This window comes from Leptonychotes weddellii, chromosome 7, assembly GCF_054177405.1.
Source record: "Leptonychotes weddellii isolate Sample4059 chromosome 7, ASM5417740v2, whole genome shotgun sequence".
Taxonomy (NCBI): Eukaryota; Metazoa; Chordata; class Mammalia; order Carnivora; family Phocidae; genus Leptonychotes; species Leptonychotes weddellii.
In genome coordinates, this window is record NC_138375.1 from 55,906,234 (window position 1) to 55,932,408 (window position 26,175).

Consider the following 26,175-nt stretch of genomic DNA (forward strand, 5'->3'; position numbering starts at 1 on the left):
TGAGTACAGAAAGTGAAAACTTTTTTTCTCTGATATAATGGATATTCTCATTTTTTCTAGGAAGAGATACCACTTTCAGGAAGATGTCTTGACTTCTATCTACTCACAGAGGGTCTGACTCAATTACAGTCAGACCACATTATAATCTTATTCTAACTGTTCATTTTAAACTGAGTATCCATTCAAAAAGGCTTACTGAGCATGCCAGTACACTAAATGCTTCGATAGACAACACAAGAATTCTCAAGACCAAATATTGTGATATTAAAATTGTTTCTGGAAATAAAGCTATACTATTTCCCAGTTCACTAAAGAAAACAGTTAAATTCCTAAAAGAAGTAGAAAATATTTTAAAGAAATGCAGTTTCACTGCTTTCAAGAGTATTAAAACTTAAACCCTACTAAGGGTATTTTAAAAAACACCAATACCAAAAATAAAAAAACTTCCAAAGACTTTCAAAGCTTCCACCATGCTTCCTTTTCATTATTAGCTCTGAACAAGCATCTATAGAATGAAAGTTGATCCTACAAAGAAACCTTTTGAATTCAAACCTTACACCATTTAAACAAGCCCTCTAATATTTTCGAAACACTGCTCATTTCTCAAATATATACTTATTTTCAGAGACCTAACAAGCCCCTATCCTAATGAAGCACACATTCCAAGCTGGTAGTCTCAATCTTTAAAATTTTATACATACACAAACACATTCAACTGTATGTTGACTTATTTAGAAAACAATGGTAATCAAAATTTTGCTTCTTTAGCTGGGAATAGCCTGAAAAGTGAGTTGTCAAAGCCCACATTTTATAAAAGGGTACATTTTATCATCCCTTAATTAAATTTATAGCAAACTTTACCCTTGCTCTACTTTCTCATATAGCCCATTGTCCTCATATCCTAGGCTGACCTTGGTTTCAAATAAGAATGAAGTTGTGTGCCTCACAATCCACTGGGCTCTGCGAACAAATGAATCTGTCTTTCAGCCAGGGGCTAAGGCTGCCTTAGTGAGGGACTCCTGCTGCTTGCTGCACAGCCAGGATGTCTTTGATTCCCTTCACACTGTCTGTCTCCTGCAGGCAACTGGGTAAAGGAGAGTTCTCACCGCTTGAAGCCAGAGATTTCATTATATTCTGGAGCTTTCTGAAAGGGACTCTACAGAGCATTCTGTCCATCTTCTTAAAATGCTTTTCTAGCCCAGGTCCTCTAAATCTGTCACATTGTGCTCTTCGTGTGCATCCCCTTGAAAGCACCTAGTCTCAACAGCAGACAATTACTGCTAAACACATGCTACAGTAAGGTCAACCTGCAAGTTTCAGACTCTTTTTGGAGGAGTACATATGAACATGGGTAGACTGTAACACTCTGGAAGTCTTCACACAAAGGAAGCAATGAAGTCTAAGATGGAAAGCCCAAATATATATTTAAGAGATACTGGACTTCTTTGTCAAAAAACACTGTTCAACTTCACTATTTTAATAACTTTATGAATGACTCAGCTATAAGCCATCAGCCAAGATGTTCTACAAAGCACAGAACACAGATGTCGCCATCATAATAAATTTTTCATTAACTCTGAGAGAATACAGAATTGAGAGGAGGATCAGAAGACAAATCTCACAGGGACATTTCCTACTGTGTTTAAGAGGAAAAATAATCCATGAGCCACATTTCTCTATTTTTTTAAGCCACATTTCTTTTCATTGATGAGTTAAAATTCTACAAATAAACAATAGAAACAGCTACCAAGACTGTGAGTGAAAAGAAAAAAGGCTGAAAGGGTGATATTACTATTACTTTGAAAATAATCAAATTCATAAACCAAAAACTGTTCTATAAAACCACAGGAAAATCTTAAAGTAGTAAGTCTTCTTTTAAAAATTGTACTTTAGGGGCGCCTGGGTGGCTCAGTTGGTTAAGCGACTGCCTTCGGCTCAGGTCATGATCCTGGAGTTCCAGGATCGAGTCCCGCATCAGGCTCCCCGCTCGGCAGGGAGTCTGCGTCTCCCTCTGACCCTCCTCCCTCTCATGCTCTCTGTCTCTCATTCTCTCTCTCTCAAATAAATAAATAAAATCTTTAAAAAAATAAAAATAAAAATTGTACTTTATTGGGGCACCTGGGTGGCTCAGTTGTTAAGCGTTTGTCTTCAGCTCAGGTCATTATCCCAGGGTCCTGGGAAGCCTGCTTCTCCCTCTCCCACTCCCCCTGCTTGTGTTCCCTCTCTCGCTGTGTCTCTCTCTGTCAAATAAATAAATAAAATCTTAAAAAAAAAAAAAATTGTACTTTATTTCCAGGGGCGCCTGGCTGGTTCAGTTGGTAGAGCATGCAACTCTTGATCTCAGGGTTGTAAGTTCGAGCCCCATGTTGGGTATAGAAATTACTTAAAAATAAAATCTTCAGGGGGCACCTGGGTGGCTGAATCAGTTAAGCCTCTGACTCTTGATTTCGGCTCAGGTCATGATCTCAGGATTGTGAGACTGAGCTCCACGTCAGGCTCTGCACTGAATGTGCAACCTGCTTAAGATTCTTTCCCTCCCTCTCCCTCTGCACCTCTCCCCCACCCTCTGCACCTCTCCCCTTGCTCCCAAGCTTGTGCACTCAAGCTCTCTCTAAAAAATATAAAATAAATCTCTTTAAAATAAATAAATAATAATAAAATCTTTAAATAAAAAATTAAAAATGAAAGCAAAAATTATACCTCATTTCCAAATAAACTTTCATTTCCATAATAATTTATAAAAAATAGAGTAATTTACAAGCAATTGGTAAGGGAATTTACCAATTTACAGTGTAATGTTTTTAAATCCTTACAGTGCCTGTACATAGTAGGAACTCAATAAATATTTGTTAAGTTATCAAATAATTAACATGGAAAGTCCAGAAAGTTTACATGCAGAGCAAAAACTTGATTCAGGGGCCAGAGAAGAATATGTTATAATTTTAAGGGGTTGATGGTAGACACTTGTTTTTTGGCCACATCGCCTAATCACAGTGATTGATTCAGGAGTGGGCACATGTTCTAAATTCGAATTCCAGGAAGCCACAAGAAAAGAGATTCTTTTCCCACTGAGCTTGAACATATCAGGATGAAAGTCAGAGCTACTGATGCCTTCATGCTACTACAAGGGAAAGAGTGGAGCTGGTTACCAGAAGATACCACTTTTTAGTCTGAGAAAGAAACCTAAATCCACACCTACCTCTAGATTTTTCAAATTACAAATTCCTTGTTTTGGCTTAAGCCAGTTTTAAGTTGGCTTTTCTGCCACTTTAACTAGAAAAATCATAACAAACCTTAAATATTTAGTTCAAATTCAACAGGCAAAACTCAAAAAAGGTATTTGATATGGCCGAAGTTATAAAGACACAGTATTCTGCTGGTGAAACATTCTTAAATTTTTTCTTTCCTAAGAAATCACTTTATTCTACTGATAAACAAAGGCATTCAAAACTAAATGTTCCAAGAATATCTCATTCATGCTCTACCACAGATACTAGAGAAAGAAAAACCTACATAATAGGATAAACTAATCAAAACTCTTAAGAAGACTGTACAAAGAAGGCACAACAGAAAAAAAGAGTCCTGATTTTCCAATGAGCTCTGAAACCCAACACTGAGAAACCTGACCCACATCTTTATAGGCACTTCATTTCAAATAAGCAATGAGAATGGCATTACCAAGTACAAACACCAAATAAATAAAAAGCCTTAGGGAAAGAAAGACGTTTATCATCTAAAAATACAAAATTCCTGCAAACCGCTACAAAGAACACTACTATTACAAGCAGAGACTAATCTGTGCCCCTCCTCTAACAACTAACCTTAGTCTCCGCATTTTTACGTAACTTTATTCCTTCATTCATCTTATTTCCCTACATTTATTTTTCCTTTCATCTTCATTTCCCCATTTATTTTGTTTTTATCTTCCTACATTACAGGTGTCATTGTAATCATTCAAATTTGGGGGGGGAGGATAAAGTAAGGTTTAAGTATATACTAATAGTAGCAAAAGCCATTACATATCTGAATTGAGAAAAAGGAGAAAGTTGAAAATAAACTATAGGAATAATACTCTAAAACTGATTGTCAATACCATAAAATGTGTCATCATTGTCCTTGGCAAAACTGACAACTACATGCAGGCATTCCTGCAGCCAGCTTACAGCTTCACCATCTACCACCAATAAATTATGCAGTTTTAACTCGGAAAAATGTACATGCATAAGAGTCCTATGTTTCTTCAAGAATCAGCTACTTGGAAAGGATAGAGAGTATCACAAAAATAAGAAAGCACCATGACACAGTGGAAAGAGCATGGGTTGTACTTTGTTTTGTTTTTTAATTGATACAGAAATACACTGAACCTGAATCCAACAAACCTCTGGACTTAACTACCAATTTGCAAGAAATCCCAAGAAGAGATTATATAGACCTAATGAGAATGTAATCAGCAAAATCCAAAATTCATAAAGTTACACAGAACAAACGCCCAATTCTTCAATAAATACATGGCTAGAGAAAAAAAAAGATGGGAGAGGCAATTTTTACAGATTAAAAAGATTTAAGAGGCTATTAACTATATGCAAAGTATGAACCAAGTCTGGCTCCTGAATTGAAAAAAACCAATTATTAAAGAAACATTTATGAGAAAAACAAGACAAAGTCAATAGAGGGCAAATACAATATGCCTGACCAAACTCCTCAAAACTGTCATTATCATCAAAAACAAAATCTGAGAAACTGACACAGCCAAGAAGAGCCTAAGGGCACATGACAACCAAATGCAAGGCAGAATCCTGGATGGGATCCTGCAGTGGAAAAAGGACATGAGGTAAAAAACCAAGGATATCTGTATAAACCAGGGGCTGTAGTTAATAATAAAACATCAATACTAACCACACTGATGTAAGATGTTAACAATGGGGGAAATTGAAGGGGGAGGAAGAACATACCTGCTCAATATTTCTGTAAACCTAAAGTTGTCCTAAAAAATTAAGTTTATTAATTTAAAAGTTATTTATGAGACAAGTAGGCAAATATTAATACTGACTATTGGATAGCAAGGTAGCAACTGGTAATGTTTTAGGTATAATAATGGAATTGTGTGCTGTGTGTATGTATGTCTTTTTTGTAATCTTTTGCTTTGTTTTTAAGTCCTCATCTTTTACAGATACACACCGAACTATTCGTGGATAAATGGATAAAGACAAGAAGTAGATTACAGGAACATTTCCCAAGGTTTAGTATTCAAGGTGATTTCTGGTGGTACATAAAGGTGTTTTAATGTTTAGTAGCCATATGTTTAATTGAAGTATATGTTATAGCACATCAAACCCATGATTTTGTAGATTTTAATTGCTTACCGTAGGTTTTCCCTCTGAAAAAATTTACTGAGGTGAGGTTAAGATCCCAGATCCAACACTATGTGACCTTAAATAAGTCAACTATTTGGAGAGGAACGGCTGGCTACATTAAAGCAGGCACCCAATAAATATTAGCTCCTATGTTATTGATAAAAGCCAACCTAAAATTCCAACAAAGAAGTCATATACCAGTAGAAAAGACTGGAACTGAAGAGAATGAGGTAAGCCTGGAATGGAGGAGGCAAGAAAGTACGAGAACTTACAAAGGCAGTCTGGGCAAGGGTAGTCAAGGCTTTTCTTGGCCTTCTCTTCTCCATCTCCCCAAGTACTTAGAATATGCTGCTGCCCACCTTTTAGAGCCTAGAGGCCTTGCTGCTCCTGGGCCTTTGGCTCTTGAGAGTCCAACTACCACCGAACACTCCCCTAACTAAGGTGGTAGCAAGAGGTACAGCTTCTAAAATCATCAGAAGAGTTTTTCTTTTCTTTCCCCAGGTAGTGAGGAGAAAGAACACAAGGCTTTGTAGAGATAGACAGATGAAAAATATAGATAAAATCGCTATGGAACCTTGAGGAAAAAAAAAAATCCCTTCTCCAGTCTCCATTTCCTCACATGCTAAAATGTAGAAAATAAGCCTACCTTTCATTCAAAGTTACAGAAGGTTAAAAGGAATAGTAGATGTAAATCTAGCATTTAACAAGTGCTAGTTCCCTCCCCTAATTACTTTGGCAGGAAGATAGAGAAGTCTTGGTGAATACAAGAAGTTGGGATGAAATGCACAAAAATAGTCAAGAATAGCTCTTGGATTCCATAGGTTTTGAACCAAAATAAAGGAGGAGAAGCATTCTGGGGTCAGAAAGTTTGGGAAATGCTGGGAAACAAATTATTAAAATGACAATTATCAAGTCAATTTCCAAGAGGAGATCATATGAGGAATTTACCAAATTTACTTGACCTAAAGAAGCAAATAGTGATCCTATTAGTCACTGACACACACACACACACACACACGAAAAGTGGGGGGAGGAAAAGAAAAAAAAGAATTAGTAGTTACAGCAGTTGACAACTCCTTCAAAATGACAGCTGAAGTATTAGCAAAATAATCTGGACAGATTAGAAGTCAATGACAGGTTTAAAAATGGGCCAAGAGGCAGAGAGGGAAAGTAGGGATGCTTTTTGACCTCCTGAAAGGAGTTTCTAATGGTGGCAGTTTAAACTTCAGGATCAAGCGGCACCTGGGTGGCTCAGTCTTTAAGCATCTGCCTTCGGCTCAGGTCATGATCCCAGGGTCCTGGGATGGAGCCCCGCATTGGGCTCCCTGCTCAGCAGGAAGCCTGCTTCTCCCTTTCCCACTCCCCCCGCTTGTGTTCTCTCTCTCGTTATGTATCTGTCAAATAAATAAATAAAATCTTTAAAAAATAAAAAATAAACTTCAGGATCAAGTCATTTAAAATTAAGAGATGATACTGAAACTGAAAACGCCAGGCATTTAAGGAACAAATGTATACTTTTTTTTTTTAAGATTTTATTTATTTATTTCACAGACAGCACAAGTAGGCAGAGTGGCAGGCAGAGGGAGAGGGAGAAGCAGGCTCTCTGCTGAGCAGGGAGCCGGACGTGGGGCTCGATCCCAGGACCCCAGGATCATGACCTGAGCCCGAAGGCAGCCGCTTAACCAACTGAACCACCCAGGTGCCCCCAAATGTATTCATTTTTAAAGTAAATATAAACTTCTGATACAAGACGGTAATTCTTATTTGCTTCTCCCAAATTCATTCCCTCATTCAACTGGGCAGCTGTAGGGCATGCACTGTACTAGATGCTGGGAATATGCTGTGAGCTGAATATGACATGACAGACATGATCCTTGTCCCCACAGACATTACTTTCTAATCAAGGAGCTGTCTAGTGGGGGATTATGCAATACATTTATTAATTACAATTATGTTAACAGCAGCGAAGGGAAAGAATGGAGTGCTGTAAGAATATGACAAGGGAATATAACCTGTAGGGGTATCTAGGGAACCCAGACACAACCCCTGAAGAACTGATGCTTGAGCTCAGCTCTAAAGGACCAACAAGGGTTAATAAGCAAGAAAGGAGGACAGGGTGAAGCCTTCCAGATAACAAATAACAGATGACAATGCTTGCTAGGTCAAGGCATTGGAGGAAGGGGTGGGGGAATGACTATGACTAAGTGCAGAAAGCTAGAGTGGAAAAAACAAAAACAGGCAAGACTTCGGAGGGAAATAGAGGTGTGAAGGTTGGGATTTCTGATTGGTGCAACTGACATCATGAAAGAAATGTCAAAATAAAAGACAGTGTACATTGGTACTGGAAACCTGGCTAGGCTGCCCTCCACATATATAAGACATTTCAAGGAATTTCTATAAAATACAAAAAAAGAAAAAACTGGAGTAGAAACAGGGTTCACTGAATGTAAACACAGAAAAGCCTACCTAAAAAGTGAATGGAATTCCCAGTAGAACCTCACCTCCTAGCTCAAAGAAGGCTAATAGGAGTGAGGGTCCTTGAAGCAATGAATGAGGCCAAACATAACAGATCCCTAAGTACTTCATAAAGAGGATCTGGAGCCAGGGTCTGGCCAGAGCAGGGACTGGCTTAAGCTTGCCACAGACAGTACACTGGGTAAAGCAAATACTCCTGCAGCTGGATTCTACCAAAAATGGCCATTTTGTTCACAAAAAGGCAACACTGTCCCAGCCACAACAAACTCAGAAGTTCCTCACCCTGGTGACTTCCTTCCGCCACATTCCCCCAAAGCATCTGGATTTATTTTTTTAAGATTTTATTTATTCATTCGCGACACAGAGATACAGAGAGAGAGAGAGAGCAGGGGGAGAGGCAGAGGGAGAACCAGGCTCCCCCACTGAGCCAGGAGCCGGACCTGGGACTCGATCCCAGGACCCTGGAGACCCTGGACTCATGACCCAAGCCAAAGGCAGATGCTTAACCATCTGAGCCACCCAGGCGCCCCAAGCACCTGGATTTAAATCAACAGAGTACAACTACAGCTATTCCACACATTTCCCTTTCTTCACAAAAGAAACATAAATAGCCACAAACATCATAATATATCCAATATCACTAGTAATTCCAGAAATAACTTGTTAAATTCTTCAACCAAATTGGTATTATTTTTTAACTATTAATATTCTAAAATGGCATAAACATGGAGAAAACAGCACTGCAGCACTGTTTATACAGAATTTGGTCTGTTGTGTCAAGTTCATATAAGTAACAGAAAGTGGGTAAACTTTTGGCCATATAAAATACACGTTCTTAAAAATGTGTATATCTTTTTTTTTATTTTTTTATTTATTTATTTGACAGAGAGAAAGACACAGCGAGAGAGGGAACACAAGCAGAGGGAGTGGGAGAGGGAGAAGCAGATTTCCCGCTGAGCAGGGAGCCCGATGCGGGGCTCAATCCCAGGACTCCGGGACCATGACCTGAGCCAAAGGCAGACACCTAACGACTGAGCCACCCAGGCGCCCCAAAAATGTGTATATCCTTTGACCCATCAATTCCGCCCCTTAGAAATTATCCCAAGATAATACTCACAGATGTGTTCAAAGATTAAACTACAAGAAAGAACAACCCAGCTTTAAATTGCTATAAATTAGGGGCACCTGGGTGGCTCAGTCATTGGGCGTCTACCTTCGGCTTGGAACATGATCCCAGGGTTCTGGGATTGAGCCCCACATCGGGCTTCCTGCTCCACGGGAAGTCTGCTTCTCCCTCTCCCACTCCCTCTGCTTGTGTTCCCTCTCTAGCTGTGTCTCTCTGTGTCAAATAAATAAATAAAATCTTTTTTAAGAAGTTGCTATTAGAAATAATTTTAAAAAAAGAATTTAAATGTCTAATAAAGGAACAGTTTATCTAGTTAGCCATTTCTACATTCATATATACAAGGCACCCCTTCAAAATATTATAAAAGAAATAGAAAATGGTTCAGAAAAATGCCACAAATATTGTTGAGTTTTAAAAACAGTTTGCATGGGCGCCTGGGTGGCTCAGTCGTTAAGTGTCTGCCTTCCGCTCAGGTCATGATCCCAGGGTCCTGGGATCGAGCCCCACATCGGGCTCCCTGCTCAGCAGGAAGCCTGCTTCTCCCTCTCCCACTCCCCCCTCGTGTCCCCTCTCTCCCTGTGTCTCTGTCAAATAAATAAATAAAATCTTTAAAATAAATAAAAGCAGTTTGCAGGGGCACCTGGGTGGCTCAGTTGGCTAAGTGTCCGACTCTTTGATTTCGGCTCAGGTCATGATCTCAGGGTTGTGAGATTTAGTCCTGCATCAGGCTCACCCTGGGTGTGGAGCCTACACAAGAGTCTCCCTCTCCCGGGGCGCCTGGGTGGCTCAGTCGTTAAGCGTCTGCCTTCAGCTCAGGTCATGATCCCGGGGTCCTGGGATCCAGCCCCACATCGGGCTCCCTGCTCAGTGGGAAGCCTGCTTCTCCCTCTCCCACTCCCTCTGCTTGTGTTCTCTCTCTCCCTCTGTCTCTATCAAATAAATAAAAATCTTACAGAAAAAAAAGAATCTCCCTCTCCCTCTCCCCCACCCCAGGTCACACACATGCTCTCTCTCTCAAAAAAAGAAAATTAAATAAAATAAATAAATAAAAGCAGTTTGCAAAACGATTTTATGTGTGAAAAATATATATGAAACATACATAAAAGAAAAACTATGTATATGAAGGAAGGGAAATACACCAAATATTAACAGTCATCAGGGAAGTTTTGATTCTTTTTGTTTCTTATTTTACATTATTTTTATTTTGAATTTTTCTATAATAAACATGGTTAACTGTAAAAACAAAACATAAGCTTCTTATGTTCATATGTTCTTCAACAATTTTTCAATAGTTTTTTAACGTATGTGTAAATAACAGCACTGAGCTAAGTGGATAACCATATGGGGGAAAATGAATCTTGATCCCTAGCTCAACCATAAAAAAACAATTATTTTAAGATGGTAAAGCCATGGGGCGCGTGGGTGGCTCAGTTGTTAAGCATCTGCCTTCGGCTCAGGTCATGATCTCAGGGTCCTGGGATCGAGCCCTGCATCGGCTCCCTGCTCAGTGGGAAGCCTGCTTCTCCCTCTCCCACTCCCCCTGCTTGTGCTCTTTCTCTGGCTGTCTCTGTCAAAAAAAAAAAAAAAAAAGATGGTAAAGCCATAAAGTTGCGAGTAGACTATCTTTAAGACCTTAGAGTAGGCAAAATTTCTTAAATGGGACACAAAAACCAGTAACAATGAAAGAAAAACCTGAGTAATTCGATTTTGTAAGCATTAGACCATCTGTCCATCAAAAGACAACATTAAGACACTGAAAAAGCAAGCCACAGAACAGATGTCTGCAATATGTGTATCTGACAAAGAACTTGTTTCCTGACTACTATAAAGAATTCCCACAAATCAAAATAAAAAGATAACTCAATTTTTTAAAAGGGTCAAAAGATTTGAATGGATACTTCTCTAAAGACAGTATCTAAAAGACACATGAAAAAATGATCGACATCATTAGTCATCAAGAAAATGTAAATTATAGGAGCGCCTGGGTGGCTCAGTCAGTTAAGCGGCTGCCTTCGGCTCAGGTCATGATCCCAGTGTCCTGGGATTGAGTCCCACATCAGGCTCCTTGCTCAGCAGAGAGCCTCCTTCTCCCTCTCCCTCTGCCTGCCACTGCCTACTTGTGCTAGCTCTCTGTCAAATAAATAAATAAAAATCTTTAAAAAAAGGAAAATGTAAATTATAACCACAATGAGACACTACTTCACACATATAAGAATGGCTAAAACTGTCTGACAATGCCAAGTGCTGACAAGGCTAAAAAAGAAACTGAAACTCTCATATATTGTGGAGCAAGTCATAAGAATGTACAACCACTATGGGAAAAGATCTGGCAGTTACTTGGAAAAACTAAACATTCAACTACACTCTGCCAGCAATTCCACTCCTAGGTATACCCAAGAGAAAAGAAATGTCCAAAAAAAATTTGAACACAAATGTTCACACAAGCTTTATTCATAAGTCAAACACTGGAAACAATCCAAACAATCCAAATATTCTTCAGCAGGAGAATGAATAAACAAAACATTGTAACTGCCAGATCTTGTAATGTAATAGTGCTAAGCAATGGAAAGGAATGAAAAACTGATTCAACAAGAATAAATCTCAAAAAAAAAAAAAAAAAGAATAAATCTCAAAACATTACACTGGGTAAAATAAGCTAAACAGAGAGTGCTTGCAGTATATGCATACTATACAATTAACCTATATGAAATTCTACAACACACACAACTAATTTATAATTACAGAAAACAGGTTACCTGAGGTCAGGAATGGAGGTGGGGGAACTGCAAAGGGAAGTGAGAGAATTTTTTTTTGTGTGGGGGGGGGAGGTTAGCTCTCAAATCTCAAGCACTACACTTAAAATGAGTACATTTTACTGCATGTAAACTACACCTCAATAGTTCATAGTCATAGATATCACTACACACTTACTGGAATGGCTAAAATTAAAAGGACTAGCAAGGGCGCCTGGGTGGCTCAGATGGTTAAGCGTCTGTCTTCGGCTCCAGTCATGATCCCAGGGTCCTGGGATCCAGCCCCGCATTGGGCTCCCTGCTCCCTGCTCCGCGGGAAGCCTGCTTCTCCCTCTCCCACTCCCCCTGCTTGTGTCTGTTCCCTCTCTTGCTGTATCTCTGTCAAATAAATAAATAAATAATCTTAAAAAATAAAATAAAATAAAAGGACTAGCAAAACGAAGTGACTGGAACTTCGCACATTAGAGGTGGGGGTGTAAATTGGCCCAAGCACTTGGAAAACAGTTTAGCGGTATCTACTGAAGCTGAACATATGCCTATCCTATGACCCAGTAATTCCGCTCCTGGTTTTTTATAACCGACAGAATCAAGGGCTTATGTCCACCTTAGAAATGTTATATAGCAGCCAAAGATTGGAAACAATCCAACTAATTCATCAACAGTAAAATAAACAAAGCATGGACTATATATACAATTGAATAATGCACAGGGAAAAAGACCTGTTACAACAAAATGGGTGAATTTCATAGATGTAATAGCAAGCAGAGGGGGAAAAAAAACCACAAAAGTATAAGCTGTATGATTCCATTTATACAAAATTCAAAAACAGGGCTCTGTCATTAAGCATCTGCCTTCGGCTCAGGTCATGATCCCAGGGTCCTGGGATCCCTGCTCAGCGGGAAGCCTGCATCTCCCTCTCCCACTCCCCCTGCTTGTGTTCCTGCTCTGGCTATCTCTCTGTCAAATAATTAAAATCTTAAAAAAAAAAATCCAAAAACAGTCATGACTAACCTACAGTGAAAAAGACCAGAATAAACCTTTGGGAGGGTTACTGACTTGGTGAGGCATAGACAGACATGAGGAAGCCCTCAAGGTGCCCTGGAAGTGTTCTATATCTTGATTTGGGTAGTGGTTACACAGTGTTCTGTTTCCACAGGTAAAAATTCATTTAGCTGTACACTTAAGATTTGTGTTCTATACTATATCTAAGTTACAAAAACAAACAAACGTATATACAAATACCCTTTAAGCCAATCTTTGTTCACCCTTTGAAGCCGAAGCTTATTACACAGAATCCAGATATGGCTTGTGGGCCTGAGTCACTCTGACTCCCAGTCTTGTCACTTACATGCTCTCCAGGTCTATCTCCCTTAGACTGCCTAAGCTGGTGGTGCCACTAAACATCTAGAGTAATAGCATTGGCAATGGAACTGGATCAAGTCATGCCCCAATCAGACAGGGAAGATGTCCAAAATACTTACTAACAACATAGATGGTTTTAATATAGGTGTGATTTTAAGTGTACCGGACAGTCCCATGTTAACTCATTATCCTTTGGATTAACTTCTTGCAGAGATTGTGGGGGAAATTAAATAAAGCAGCCAACTCTCTAAAAATAAGTATATAGCGTTGCTAATATTTTTGCCTGGAAATTTAGCTCTATAATTAAGAAAAAAAATCACAATATACTCACTTCATACACAACTTTCAGAAATAAAGCCAGAGTTAGATTTTTTGACAAAAGATGCTATTGGCATATTACAAAACTAAACTTTACACAATAACAATGCAAGAAACTATTACTACTGTCTTCCAGAATTAACCAATAGATTATGAAAACATGTGGTTAACTTCCAGAAACCAACTTATGAATGCAAAGCTTTTTAAAAACGGGACTTCATGTTTTAATAGAGTTTGATTTACATTCTTGTCAAATACATACACACACATACTCTTATCCAACAATACAATCTAACCACTCTGCATTTTAAAATGTCTCATTTTCTCCTCTCTGCACCATCTGTTACTATCCTGTATTCCCCTGGAATATTCCAACAGTCTACGGATTGGTCTCCCTGCTACAATACATACTCCAAACCGATTTCCAGCGTGATCTTTCTAAAGCACAGCTCTTGCTCAAGCTTTCAGTCACCTCTCCTCTCAAATCCCATCTCCCTCCCTCACACCCTACCTCCAATCCTGCAGGATCACACAAGCTCAGAAGCTTGTAAGGGCCAGACAGATAAAAACAGATTTACAGGGGCTATAGGGACCAGGAAAGCACAAGCCCTGACTCTAATAAAAGGCAGCCACTCCTCAGCTCCAATTTTCAGACAAACCAGAAATCAGTGTTTTGATAAAAAATGTCTCAACTTTCTTTTAGATTTTATTTATTTATTTGAGAGAGAACGCAGGCGGGGGGCGGGCAGAGGGAGAGGGATAAGCAGCCCCCCCCCAGTAGGGAGCCCGCCCCCGCAGGGCTCGTTCCCAGGACCCTGGGATCATGACCCCAGCCAAGGCAGATGCTTAACCGACTGAGCCGCCCAAGTGCCCCATATCTCAATTTTTTAAATCTATGCAGACCAAAGAAAATATATCTGTGAAGCTCGATCCATATAGGCTACTAGTTCATAACTTAGGACCTAAAGGATAAAGTTCAAAATCTGGTTATAATCTATCTTTGCAAATTTATCTACCTCAATCCCACCACACAAGTTATACTCCAATATTTTTCACAGAACTGCCCGAAAGGCACTACACAGCATTGCCTGCCTGCCAGCCATCGTTCACCTGTTTACCTTTGCTATGAAAGCCCTCCCCTTCCCCAATACATCCATATTCATGTCTAACTTCTGCTCAGGCCTCTAAGGGTGAGTAAAACATTGTATGTCTACCTCTCATGATCCCTACCAGTTTTCACACTGTACTATAGTTTTTTTGTAAAAGACTGTAAGCTTCTGGAAGCAAGGTACATATCTGATTTTGTTCTATACTCCCCACATAACCAAAGAGTACCTGTTTGAGTACATGCTCAATAATGAATGAAGTTATTTACCTGGCTATTTACATAACAATTTGTATCTCAACTTGTAAGTTTTACAAGTTTTACACACCAATATGGTCCCTTAGATTTTGAAAATCAAAAAGCTAAAAAGTTTAGAAAAATATCCAATATTAAATGTGAATCAGAACTAATATGATCTCATGGTTCTTTTTAAATAGACTCTTTAGTTCTATCTACTGAAAGGGTCTAGAAGCAATGACAACCCAACAACAAGGCTTCTAAATACCATTCCCCACTAAAAGGAATCAGAGCTTCTTGGAGAAATGGCTGATGCCTGTAATGCAGAGAAAGTAAAAAGCCAAGAAACACACAAAGACGAATGGGATCACATCAAAAGGAAGCAGGGCACTACCTTGAAGGGGCTCTCATTAGCCAAATCTGGGACAATGTGAACACCAATAAAGACTCTGATTATTGGGGCACCTGGGTGGCTCAGGGGGTTAAGCGTCCAACTCTTGGTTTCATCTCGGGTCATGGTCTCGGGGTGGTGGGATCGAGCCCCGCCTCAGGCTCCGTGCTCAGCGGGGAGTCTGTTTGAGATTCTATTCTTATCCCTCTCTCTCTTCCCACTCCCCCATTTTCTCTCTCAAATAAATCTTTACAAAAAAAGACTGATTGTTAACACACTAAATAAAAAGTCCATGAGAGTACACAAAAGAAAGGAGGAGAAACAGGGATGGCTCTGTGAATGCTAGCTAATAAATGCAGACAGAATGATAGAAAACTACAATTTTGTAACTCCCATTTTAATAACTGACTTGAGGATCAGGATGCTGAAACCACTGGGTGAAATGCTGTAATGGAACAGGATATTTACAAGGTTCCAAAATATTATCCCATAAACTCCTTTCTAATTGCAGAGGATAAAACTGTACCTTTATAAATGAGAGATCTGACTATTGCCACCTTAGCCAAGGGATCAAATTTAGCATAGCTTATAATGGGATAACCTGTCATCAAGTGCCTCCCAACATGACTCAGTGCAAAGTATACTTCACCTATGATGAAGCATTCTTGTCAAAATGTTTAACCTGGTTGCAATCAAGGCTCTCACCTAACTTCCAGTTTACAAGTAGAGTAGCTAGAGAAACAAGTTAAATGACACCATGAGGAAATAAACAAATGAAGAATGTTGCACATCCTAGAGGAAACTGAGCTGGACTCTTCAAAAACAATCAATGCCAGGAGAGGAGGGAAAAGGGCAGAGGGAATGTTCCAAATGAAAAGAAATTAAAGAGATATAATAACCAGAAGCAAAGGGTGTATTCTGTTTGAATCCTGGCATTTAAAACAAAATGGGGGGGTGGCATGCTAGAAAAGACATTCTTGGGACAATAGGAAAATCTAATTGAATACTTGATACTACATTATGGAATTATTTTCATTTTCTCAAACATAAAAATAGTATTGTGGTTTTATATATGTATGAAATATAAATGACTACACATAATACGTGGTTTTATATGGATATATATATCTATATGTACATGGTTCTGTGTGTGTGTGTTTTAGAGAGAGAGCCTATCCTTATTCTCAGGAGACAGGTGCGGGAGTGTTTAGAGGGTGAAGTGTCATGCTTGCAACTTACTATCAAATTTTTAACAACCACAAAGGATATGTATTGAGGAGATAAGGACAGGAGGAGATGAGAGAGAGAGAAAGGGAGGAAAGTGGCAAGGGGAGGGAAGGAGGAATGGAGGCGTGGAGCAGAGAAATGATACAAATATGGCAAAACTTTAACAACAGTTGAGTCTAGGTGGAAAGACTCTACAAGTGCTTGCTGGACTGGGCTTTCCCCAACTCTTTTATATATATATGAAATTTTTCATAATAAAAAGTTATGGGGGGGGAAAGAGAAGAACAATTAAGAAAGCAATCAGCTTGCAATCCACATGACACCATGAGAGTATCAGGAAAAAAGAATACTCTCAAGCAGAGCCTGTGAGAGTATACACTGTGGCAGTACAACTGGAGCACAATGTGGCAATGTCTATCAGATTTTTTAAAAAATCATCTATCTAGTGAAACTTACTCCTAGAAAACTGTCCTGAAGATATACTTCTCCGCATGTAAAATGACATATACACTAAGTTATTCTTTACAGCATTGTATGTGATAGCAAAAGACTGGAAATAACCTGTATGTGTATCAGTCCAGACTGGTTTAACAAATTATAGCACTTACAATAAATCAGCATGCATCTTTTAAATTATCTCTTCAAAAATTATGGGAGCTCTTTGGGAACTAATATGAAAGATAACCATGTCATGTTTTACATTTAAAAAAATTTAAGGTGCAGAAGAATATGTACAGCACACACACACATACATATGAAAGCTACACAAAAATATGGCTGAATAGCTGGAGCCAGAGGGAATGGGAGACCTGCAGACTTTCTTTTTAAATGTCTACTCCTTTTTGTACTTTATGAATTTTGTAGCATACACTCATACAATGTATCCTAAAAACCTTTTTGTTAAGTACTGATTTACTGTAGCTATAATGAACTCTTCATATCTCCATGCTTTCATTACCAAAACCATGCATTACAGATCACCGGGGAATTAGGGCCTGAAGTCAGTGCATAAGGTGAAAATAGCATACAGTAAACATCTGCCTTACAAATCCCTTAAATACATGCCACACTAGATTGACACACCATCTCAATAATTCCAACACAGCTAATTTTCACTCCACTTGAACAGTTCACTGTTTCTTCAGCTGACTAGTATACAAAATAGCTGGCTTGTCCTTAGGTCTCATCTTGTGATATTAAAAATGTGTCTTTTAAATACAATAATCACACTCATCACAGCTAGATGAAAGCAGTCAGGAATTGAGATAGGCTGAGAGAAGAGCAAATTTTAATTTCTCATGTCACACTTTATCCAGAACCTTCACTGTTTAGGTTATTTTCCCCTTGTTTTGGTCACCAGATGCATGGAACTTAATTTGCATAAATATCCGTAAGATACATAGTGACAACCCAGAGTTTTAAAAAAACACATTTCAAGAACTGTACCTCCATTAAACAAGCCATATAGTAAAAAAAGAGAATCATAACCCAAACATAATAGGCTAATTTACAGACTGGGAATATACTATAATGGAATATCCAGGTTCAGATGAAAAGGAGAGTGGTAACAATGCTTGATCAATATCACATATGATCTCATAAGGTCATGTAAACTTAGTTATAGTCCATTTCTTTGTTAGCATTCCCAAACACTGATACATAGATTCCTCAATCTACACTCTGAGAAATCTTACAACTCTACTGAGTAAAGTGAGCTACCACTGAAGCAAAATAAAAATTCCCAAATCTTTCTCTCTCTCCCTGCTTTCTCTGATGCTCATATTCCCACTAGATACTTCTCTTGGAAGACTCACGATACACAACTCAACTTCATTATAAATTAAATTCATTATTTTTCCTGCACCTCTCCCATGCCCTCTATGCCCTTCTTCTAATATTCCTTATCCTGGAAAAGATAGTAAACATCCATCCTGGTGCCCAAGGCAAAAATCTAAAAATTCATACTATAGTCCCTCCATCACCTACTCCAATAACCAATCCCCAAGTTCTGTAGATCCTACCACCTACCTCTTTTTTAAGTCCACCCCACCTTCATCATGCCCATTGTCAATGCTTTGGTTTGCCTTCCCCATTGCTCACTTGAACTAACTGGTCTCCCTGCCTTCAGTCTCTTTAATCCATCTTGCACACACCTGAAAAGTTAACTTCCTAAAATACAAATTTGGTTATGTTACTCTTTCTTCTTTCAGAGCAGAAAAACAAGAGCAAGTCTCAAAGTAATGATACAGCAAGCTTAAAACAAGCTCATTTAATAACACGATAAAATGCAAAGAGAATGTACCACCTAGCTTATTTTTTATGAGTATGTTATTATTCCACCCCACACTATATGACCAAATTAAATAAGCTAATACATTGTTTTGGTCAAAAGAGGCTACAGGGAAGCAAAAAAATCTAACTGCCTTCTTAGAGTCAAAAATGAATACAAACTGGATCATAGCAGTGATAAAGGCATTTATTTCCTTCAGTTTTCTGAAGGGAAACGAAGGGCTTCCCAGACCTATAAAGTCAAGAGTGCATTCAAGCTGAATGTACTAACTTGTCTAAAAATGAGTGCCTTAATCAGAAAATATTTTGGGAAGTTAAAAGCAAGGAGAGAAGTTGAAGGAAAAGGTTCTGCCATAGGGAAAAACCATCCATCCCTAATGTAAGCTGAATGACGTTGTCTCAGTCCCAGTCCAGCAAATATCTCACTTTTCTGGTTGAGTCCATGCAAATTAACCCAGTGACTATGTTCTGACCTGGTAGGTCAAGTCAAAAACACATAAAAACAATATTCCAGGCATTTGGCTTGAGCCTTCAGTTCCCCCTAATTCTGTTTCTTATTTGAAAAACTTAAACTGGTATATTAATTAGGAACTAGTAAGCAAACCTACCTATCAAAAAAGTTTACATTAATCATACCAACATGCACATACCATTATAAACTAGTAAACTGGAATTCTGGCTTTACACATCAGTCTTGCACATCTGGTTAATACTGGTCCATATCTGAGATAAGGAGTTGCTTTGAGCATGCTGACCAGATGAGATTTCTCAGGGTTTTAAACCAATGAACAGACCCAGGATGAAGGTAAATTCTAAAACTGCGTATGTGGCTATTTAAATTAAATAAAATTTAAAATTCAGGTCCTCAGTTACAGAGCCACATTTCAAAACAGCCACATGTGACTAGTGGCTACCATATTGAACAGCACAGATACTGAACATTTTCATTACCATAAAAAGTTCTACTGAACAGCACTATTCTGGAAGATAGCCTCCAACAAACCCTACTGTGAGTCCCCTTGGGAAAACAGCCCAACAGTCTTGGATGGCTAACACGGAACTGAGATCTAGACTATTTTCTTTTTTTTTGAAGATTTATTTATTTATTTGAGAGAGCGAGAGAGCGAGAGAGAGAGAGAGAGTACATGAGAGAGGGGAGGGTCAGAGGGAGAAGCAGGCTCCCCGCTGAGCAGGGAGCCAGATGCGGGGCTCAGTCCCGGGACTCCAGGATCATAACCTGAGCCAAAGGCAGTCACTTAACCAACTGAGCCACCCAGGTGCCCCTAGACTATTTTCTACCAAAGGTCAGAAGTAGATACTCGACACAACAATTGTTTCCTTTTTCTTTACAGTGATTTCAGTTTTAGCCCTCAGGATTTCCACCCCTCTTTTTATCACTGGATGACACTCGATACTAGAGACAATACAGTACAGACTTTAGAAGCTGGACTTTTTCTAGAAGTCTCTGAAGCTAGACTGCCTGGATTCATACCTCATCTTTGTCTCTTCCTAGACATGCGACCTTGGACCTGTTATTTAATTACTCTATCATTCAGTTTCCTCATCAGTAAAGAAATAATGGTACCTACCTCATTGAGTTACTATGAATATAAAAAGTTTATACATATGCAGTGCTTATAATTGTGCCCACAAAGTGTTAACTGCTATTATTTCTACCACCACCACCACCCTCACAGCTCTTCAGATGACAAGTGTGGAAAATGCTCACTTAGGAGAAACATTCTCAAATATAAAGGAATTAAACTACAAGAAGGATCACAAAGCCAGGGTATCAGTCTATGATAAAAAGACATTTTTTTAAGATTAAAGGAAATGGATAATCTGGAGAGTATATTAAATACCAAAAAAAGTCATGTTTTCAAGAGAGTTGCTGGACAATGTCTTACTTGTAAGGCTAACAAACCACAGATCAAAAGAAGTCCACATAATAAACTACTGAGCTATTTAAATAACCAACAAAAACTAAGGAGGAACTGAGAAGATACAGGTTCGAGTTCACTAGAGCAAGTGATACTTCCCTGTATAAACCATGTTTTGACATTTAAATGCATTGCCTCTCTTATACTTCCTAAGTTACCTTTATGTTCTGACTTGATGAACTGACTGAAGATCTAATTTCTTCACCAAGCAGAAAGAGCACCAGATATAAAAATACCATGCCAAACAATGATCTATCATGTGTTTTCCTGGTGGAAACCCATCATAGAAAACCACACCTTGCTCTTGCAGATGGGCAATTTGAAAATCCAGAAGCTGAAGTACAAATTTCAGCAAATGCAGTCACATGGAGAGAGCCGGAACTTTGGAAACATAAAGAATCAAGCCTAAAGCTTGGCTTTGCCATTAACTAGCTGTATGACCCCAGGCAACTTGCACTTACTTAATGCTTATGAGCTTCATTTCACTAACTATAAAATATAAGGTAAAGCATGTGCCAACTGAGTAAGAAATTATGTAAAGAGCCTGTAACAGTGCCTGGCACTTAGCAGATGCTCAATAAACAGTTGCTACAGTAAGTAAATCTTCCTGAGAAGGCCCTCCAAGAGTCCCAAGAATAAAACACCACTACTTTACATGGTAACTACAAAAACTATTTTGACCAGGTATTAGCTATAAATCATGAGATAATACCTTAAAATTATCACCTGTTGTCCATATTTTACAAGCTATTCCCCAAACAAATTTCCCTTGTTTACTGTATTTCCTGTTTGACTGTAACTATAAACCAACTGGGCCTACAATAAAAATAACTGCACTTCTTACACTAAAACAAAGTGTCTACTAGCAATTCTTCCACAGACACCTTCACTAATCCATCCCAAACATGAACACTATATCTAAATATCTAACATTTCTTCCTTTCTCTATCAATAGAAAAAAGTAAAGAAATTTTGTTTAAGTTTCTTTGAGTTGAGTTCCACATAACAAAACAATACAGGGTAATTGCTTACCTGGACAATATTTTGTACTTCAGATCCACCAATCCAGAATGAATGGGGGTATTCCCTTTCAGACTAGTCTGAGAAAAGACAGCAGTCAAGCAGCTTCCAAGATTCTTTCCGTTTACTGTATCCAGCTTTCTTCAATAAAATCCCAAACATGCACTTCGGTAACTGTTGAAAGACAGAAAGCAATCCATACACCCACCATGGCACCAGCGGCAAAGGACAGCCACCAAGAAATGGTCAAGGAGTGGTGGATCTGAGGCACAGAAAAAAAGTTACAACCCCTGAGTCAGCTATTTGGGATAAAAGTTCTGGAGCAGCATTCCTCATCTCTGTGCTGACAAAAGGATAAGAAATTCTACATGGCAAAGAAGGAAACATCCCTAGTATTAATTTTTACTCATGATAAATATGCAATTCCAAATGAGAGCAGCTAAAAACTTACTCTATTATCCACATAAATTGTCTCAGACCGTTTGGCTACAATGAACTTCCTTATCCATTTTCTAAGACAGCTCCTCCACCATTACAAAAAATTTGTCACCCAAAATTAGTGATATGAGAGGGCTCAAATATCTCCCAATAAAGATATTTAGGCACCTGGCAAGCAATCTTTTGGTTTGCTACATATAAGACATCAAATCTACACATTATACAAATCTTCAACCCTCACCTGAAATATAGGATGGTTTAAAACACATGGCATAATTTTAAGAGTGAACTTCTGATTCATTAAAGGCCAATCCCCCACAATGGCCAGTCATTGGGTAAACTAAGGAAAATTATTAAAAAAAAAAAACAAAACTAATAAACAATTTACTATATGACACCTTTAAATCCATAAGCCCAGTCCACACATTATATCAACATTCTTTTACTACCATACCAACTTTTCCATTAGCCTGCAAATACATAAACAAAATATAAGGGAGAGAGGAAAAAAAAGCATTCAACGGGGATAACAAAGATAAAAACTTGAGAAGGAGTCAAAAGATTAACTTACTTGCACATAAATTGCCTTCTTCCTCAATTGCCACCCTACTGCCAAAACGTTCCTGCAGTAATTATAATACCTACCTTTATTTAAGGAATACTAATGGGCCAGGCCCTTTACATTTGTTACTTATATTTAATTCTCAAAAAAAAAAAAAAAAAAGAGAGAAGAAATAACTTGCCCAAAGTCCTACATCTACTAAGTGGTAGAGACCATGCCCTTTCCACTGAGCACTGAAGCCTGCCAAGTCTAAGGATCAGAAAGGCCATGATTCCTGGGGCAGAAGAAACTGAGCTTTACTCTCAAAGGTCCTGAGTTAATTAACATCAGAATGGAGAAGTACAAAAATACCGAAGAATAAATATTTCAGCCTAGCCTAACTAAAATACAACTGAACCAGTTAAACCATCCAGAAAGGGCTCTCTCTCCATATCTTGGCACTTAAAAAGGCATTTCCTTAACAGAGGCATGCAATTCTGAGGCTCACAATATTAATGATAAAACACATTATAATGTTCAAGTAAGTCTTTGTGTTTAACATCAAAGACTGTGTCTGTGACAAAGAACCTCAAATCCAGTTGAAATGGAGGAATTCCAAGATTTGTCAATATATAGTCCACAGGCAATAACTAAGGATGTTCTGATGTATCACATCATAGGTAAAGCAATGGGAGTGACTGAAATACCAGTCTATGATTAGCCTCACCATAACAATCATATGAAAGTATCCTAATACCCACAACTTAAAAGAGCTCACATAAGTAAAATCTCAAGCAAAGAATGAGTGCTCAAGCTTCTCCCATTAAGTGATACTACCCTGAAGCCCAAGAATAAACTGGAAACCCAGTTTTGATAAAAGCAGCTAGTGAGCTATGGCTAGTAGCTAACTCCTAAAAGAACACACTCTGCTTTTCAAAATATAACTTACTGCTGTAAACCAAAATGCTGAGCAATTACAGCAAAACACAACCACAATCTGACTAAAGGACTCATTTCTGAACCTCTTGAATCACCAAGCCTTCTCCTGTATTACTATGTTAATTTTCTTCTCTTCCCTTCAAATATTTACTGAATGCCTAATTGGTGGCAGGCCTTATGCTAGAGCTACAAAGATTAATAGAAGCCAGACCAGGAGTGTAAAGACTGAGTTCTTCCTGTTCTCTGCCCTTTTTTTTTTTTTTTTTGAGTCTCCCAAGTGATCATTTCACAGAACCAAAATATATTTTATTATTCCAAAACTGGTTAAGCGTTCTCAACTTAACTCTTAAGAAAATAAAAATTAAAAATGACTCAAGTTCCTTTTTCTCAACAGTAGAGCTCTAACTTAATTTTTCTTCTGTGGATCTGAGGCAAGTATTAGAATGGTTTCCTATATTCATTATAATTATTATATTTAGCCATCTCTCTACTCACAGACTTTTTTTTTTTTTTTTTCATTTTACATGTTAATATCCCATTGTTTCTACTTCACAGCTTTCCATTCTGTGAAGGTCTTCATTGTAGACTAACCCTGAGAGGGAATTTCCTAAAAATGCTTCCTGCTGACATCACAGAACTCTGCAACCTTTGAATTTTGTGAAAACAAAAATAAGATCCAGGTTAGAGATACCGTACTGGACTGTCAGGTCTTCCTGGTTTGTCTCTCATTTGCCTACAAAGACAAACTTCCTGTTAGGCAATTGTGATCAGCAGAACCTTAACTGAGGCTAACAAGCACATTCCTTCCTGACCGACAGGTTTTTTTCCCCCTTTGTCAATTAATTCAAGGAGGAAATCTTGTATAATACTCACTGCTTATTGTGTTAAAGGTCGAGCTTTGCTAAAACAAGAATAAGAACTCGAAAATCCTAATTTCCTCATCAAAACTAAACCGATCAAACATAATGTTCAATGTTAATACAAACTAATCACCAGTCCCCTTCTAACTTCTACTAAGACGGGGTTGGGTGAGTTCTCTCTGTAGGTAGAGTACAGGTCTAATTATGCCTAATTGGCAATTCTTAGTAATTGTAACACTACTTCCACTTCCCAAATTTCCAAGATAATATGATTCTGTATGATTTCATCATTTCCCCTAAAGATACCTCATTAAACAGAGAGCTGAAAGCAACTCAATGTCAGGCCTCTGTAAAGCTTCACAAATAAATACATGAACAACTAAGGGGTAAAAATTAAACCACCATCTGCCTTGACTGTGCTTCACAAAACCCAGTCCCTGTACTTATGGGGAAGTTAGTATGGCAAGCAGTTGCTGAGACAAACGTCTGCAAGGTGTTTTCACATACATCTCTCCCATAATCCTCCCAACAACTTGGAGCAAAACCTACATTTTCTTATTTTTACAGATAATGAAATCAGAGCACAGAAAGGTTAACTTTCTTAAGGTCACACAGCCAGCAGGTGACAGGGCTAAGATATAAACTCGGGTGCTTCCCTCTAAAGCCCATACCCTTGCTGCTAAATCATGCTTTTCTAAGGTCATAGAATCCTCAGAACTTACTGGCTCTTTGGCAAGTTCACATCAAAAGATATAAAAGGAATTTGGTTTCCTCAATACTTTGCTATCAACCACTCTCTGGGATGTATATAAATCAATCTGCTATGTGTAAGTCTGTAAATAGTGATTTTGAAATGTCTATGGATGTCTGTGTACCACACACCATCCTCCTCTTCTGCTTTATCAGCCTTTTTCCTCTATTCATCTACACCTTTGTCTTAAAGTTATCAAAAGGAAATCTTAAAAACATTTCACAGCATGAAAAAAAGTCACCTCATATTAATTAAGTCAATGTATCTATTGCACACCCAAGTGCTAAGAATTATGAAGGATTCAAAAGACAATACAGCCTCTGGAAGGGAAATTTAGACACGATCACAGGCTTTTATGATACACAGAAGGGTATGATAAGTCCCATAAGAGTTAGGAATAGATTATTATGAGAATTAATGATACAGGTGAGAATTACCATACAGACAGCAATAATGCACGTCAACAATCAACAGGAAAATTCAATTCAACGTTTACTGAACATGTACCATAAGAAGGCACTGAGAGTTTATCATTCAATAGGGGACACAAACAGGAAACTATAATACGAACCCAGAATATGCTAAGTGCCACCAGATAAATACAAAGTGCCAGAATTCGTTCATTTAACAGTAAACATCATGTAGGCAGTGCTATAAAAACAAAATGGTATGTGCCACCATAATGTAAATTGACATCAAAAGAGTTAGCATCTAAATTGTGTTTTGAGGAGACAATCTCAGTGCAGGTGCAAGAGAGAATTGCTGAGATTTGACCTAAGCCAATTTGGCCAACTATAAGGTCCCTCTAGTAAACATCAGTAGCCTTCAATACATGGACTTAGTCAGTTACTATCAGTGCTGATAGAAAAAATAAAATAGTGTGAGCAAAATCTGAAGAACCCTGGTCCGCTGTTTGGCTGAAATACAGAATAAGTGAGGAATGTGGGAAGAAAAGCTGGGAGTCTCGAATTGAAATTACTAGGACTTGAAATGCTTTCTTTCCCTTAAAGTGTAAATACCACCAGGTGGAACCCAGGAACCTCAGAGTG

General features: G+C 38.4%; 1 protein-coding gene across 8 annotated transcripts in view; it reads right to left on the reverse strand.

Moving 5' to 3' along the window:
• Positions 1–26,175, reverse strand: part of FBXW11 (F-box and WD repeat domain containing 11) — a 123,148-nt gene that overhangs the window by 92,433 nt on the left and 4,540 nt on the right. For 3 of the 8 annotated variants that reach the window (XM_081826314.1, XM_081826315.1, XM_081826311.1), the window contains exon 2: positions 21,610–21,771. The exons of the other annotated variants lie outside the window; for them this stretch is intronic. The gene's annotated coding sequence lies outside the window, so the exon portion shown is untranslated. The remainder of the gene's footprint in view (positions 1–21,609; positions 21,772–26,175) is intronic. 8 annotated transcript variants of the gene reach the window in all.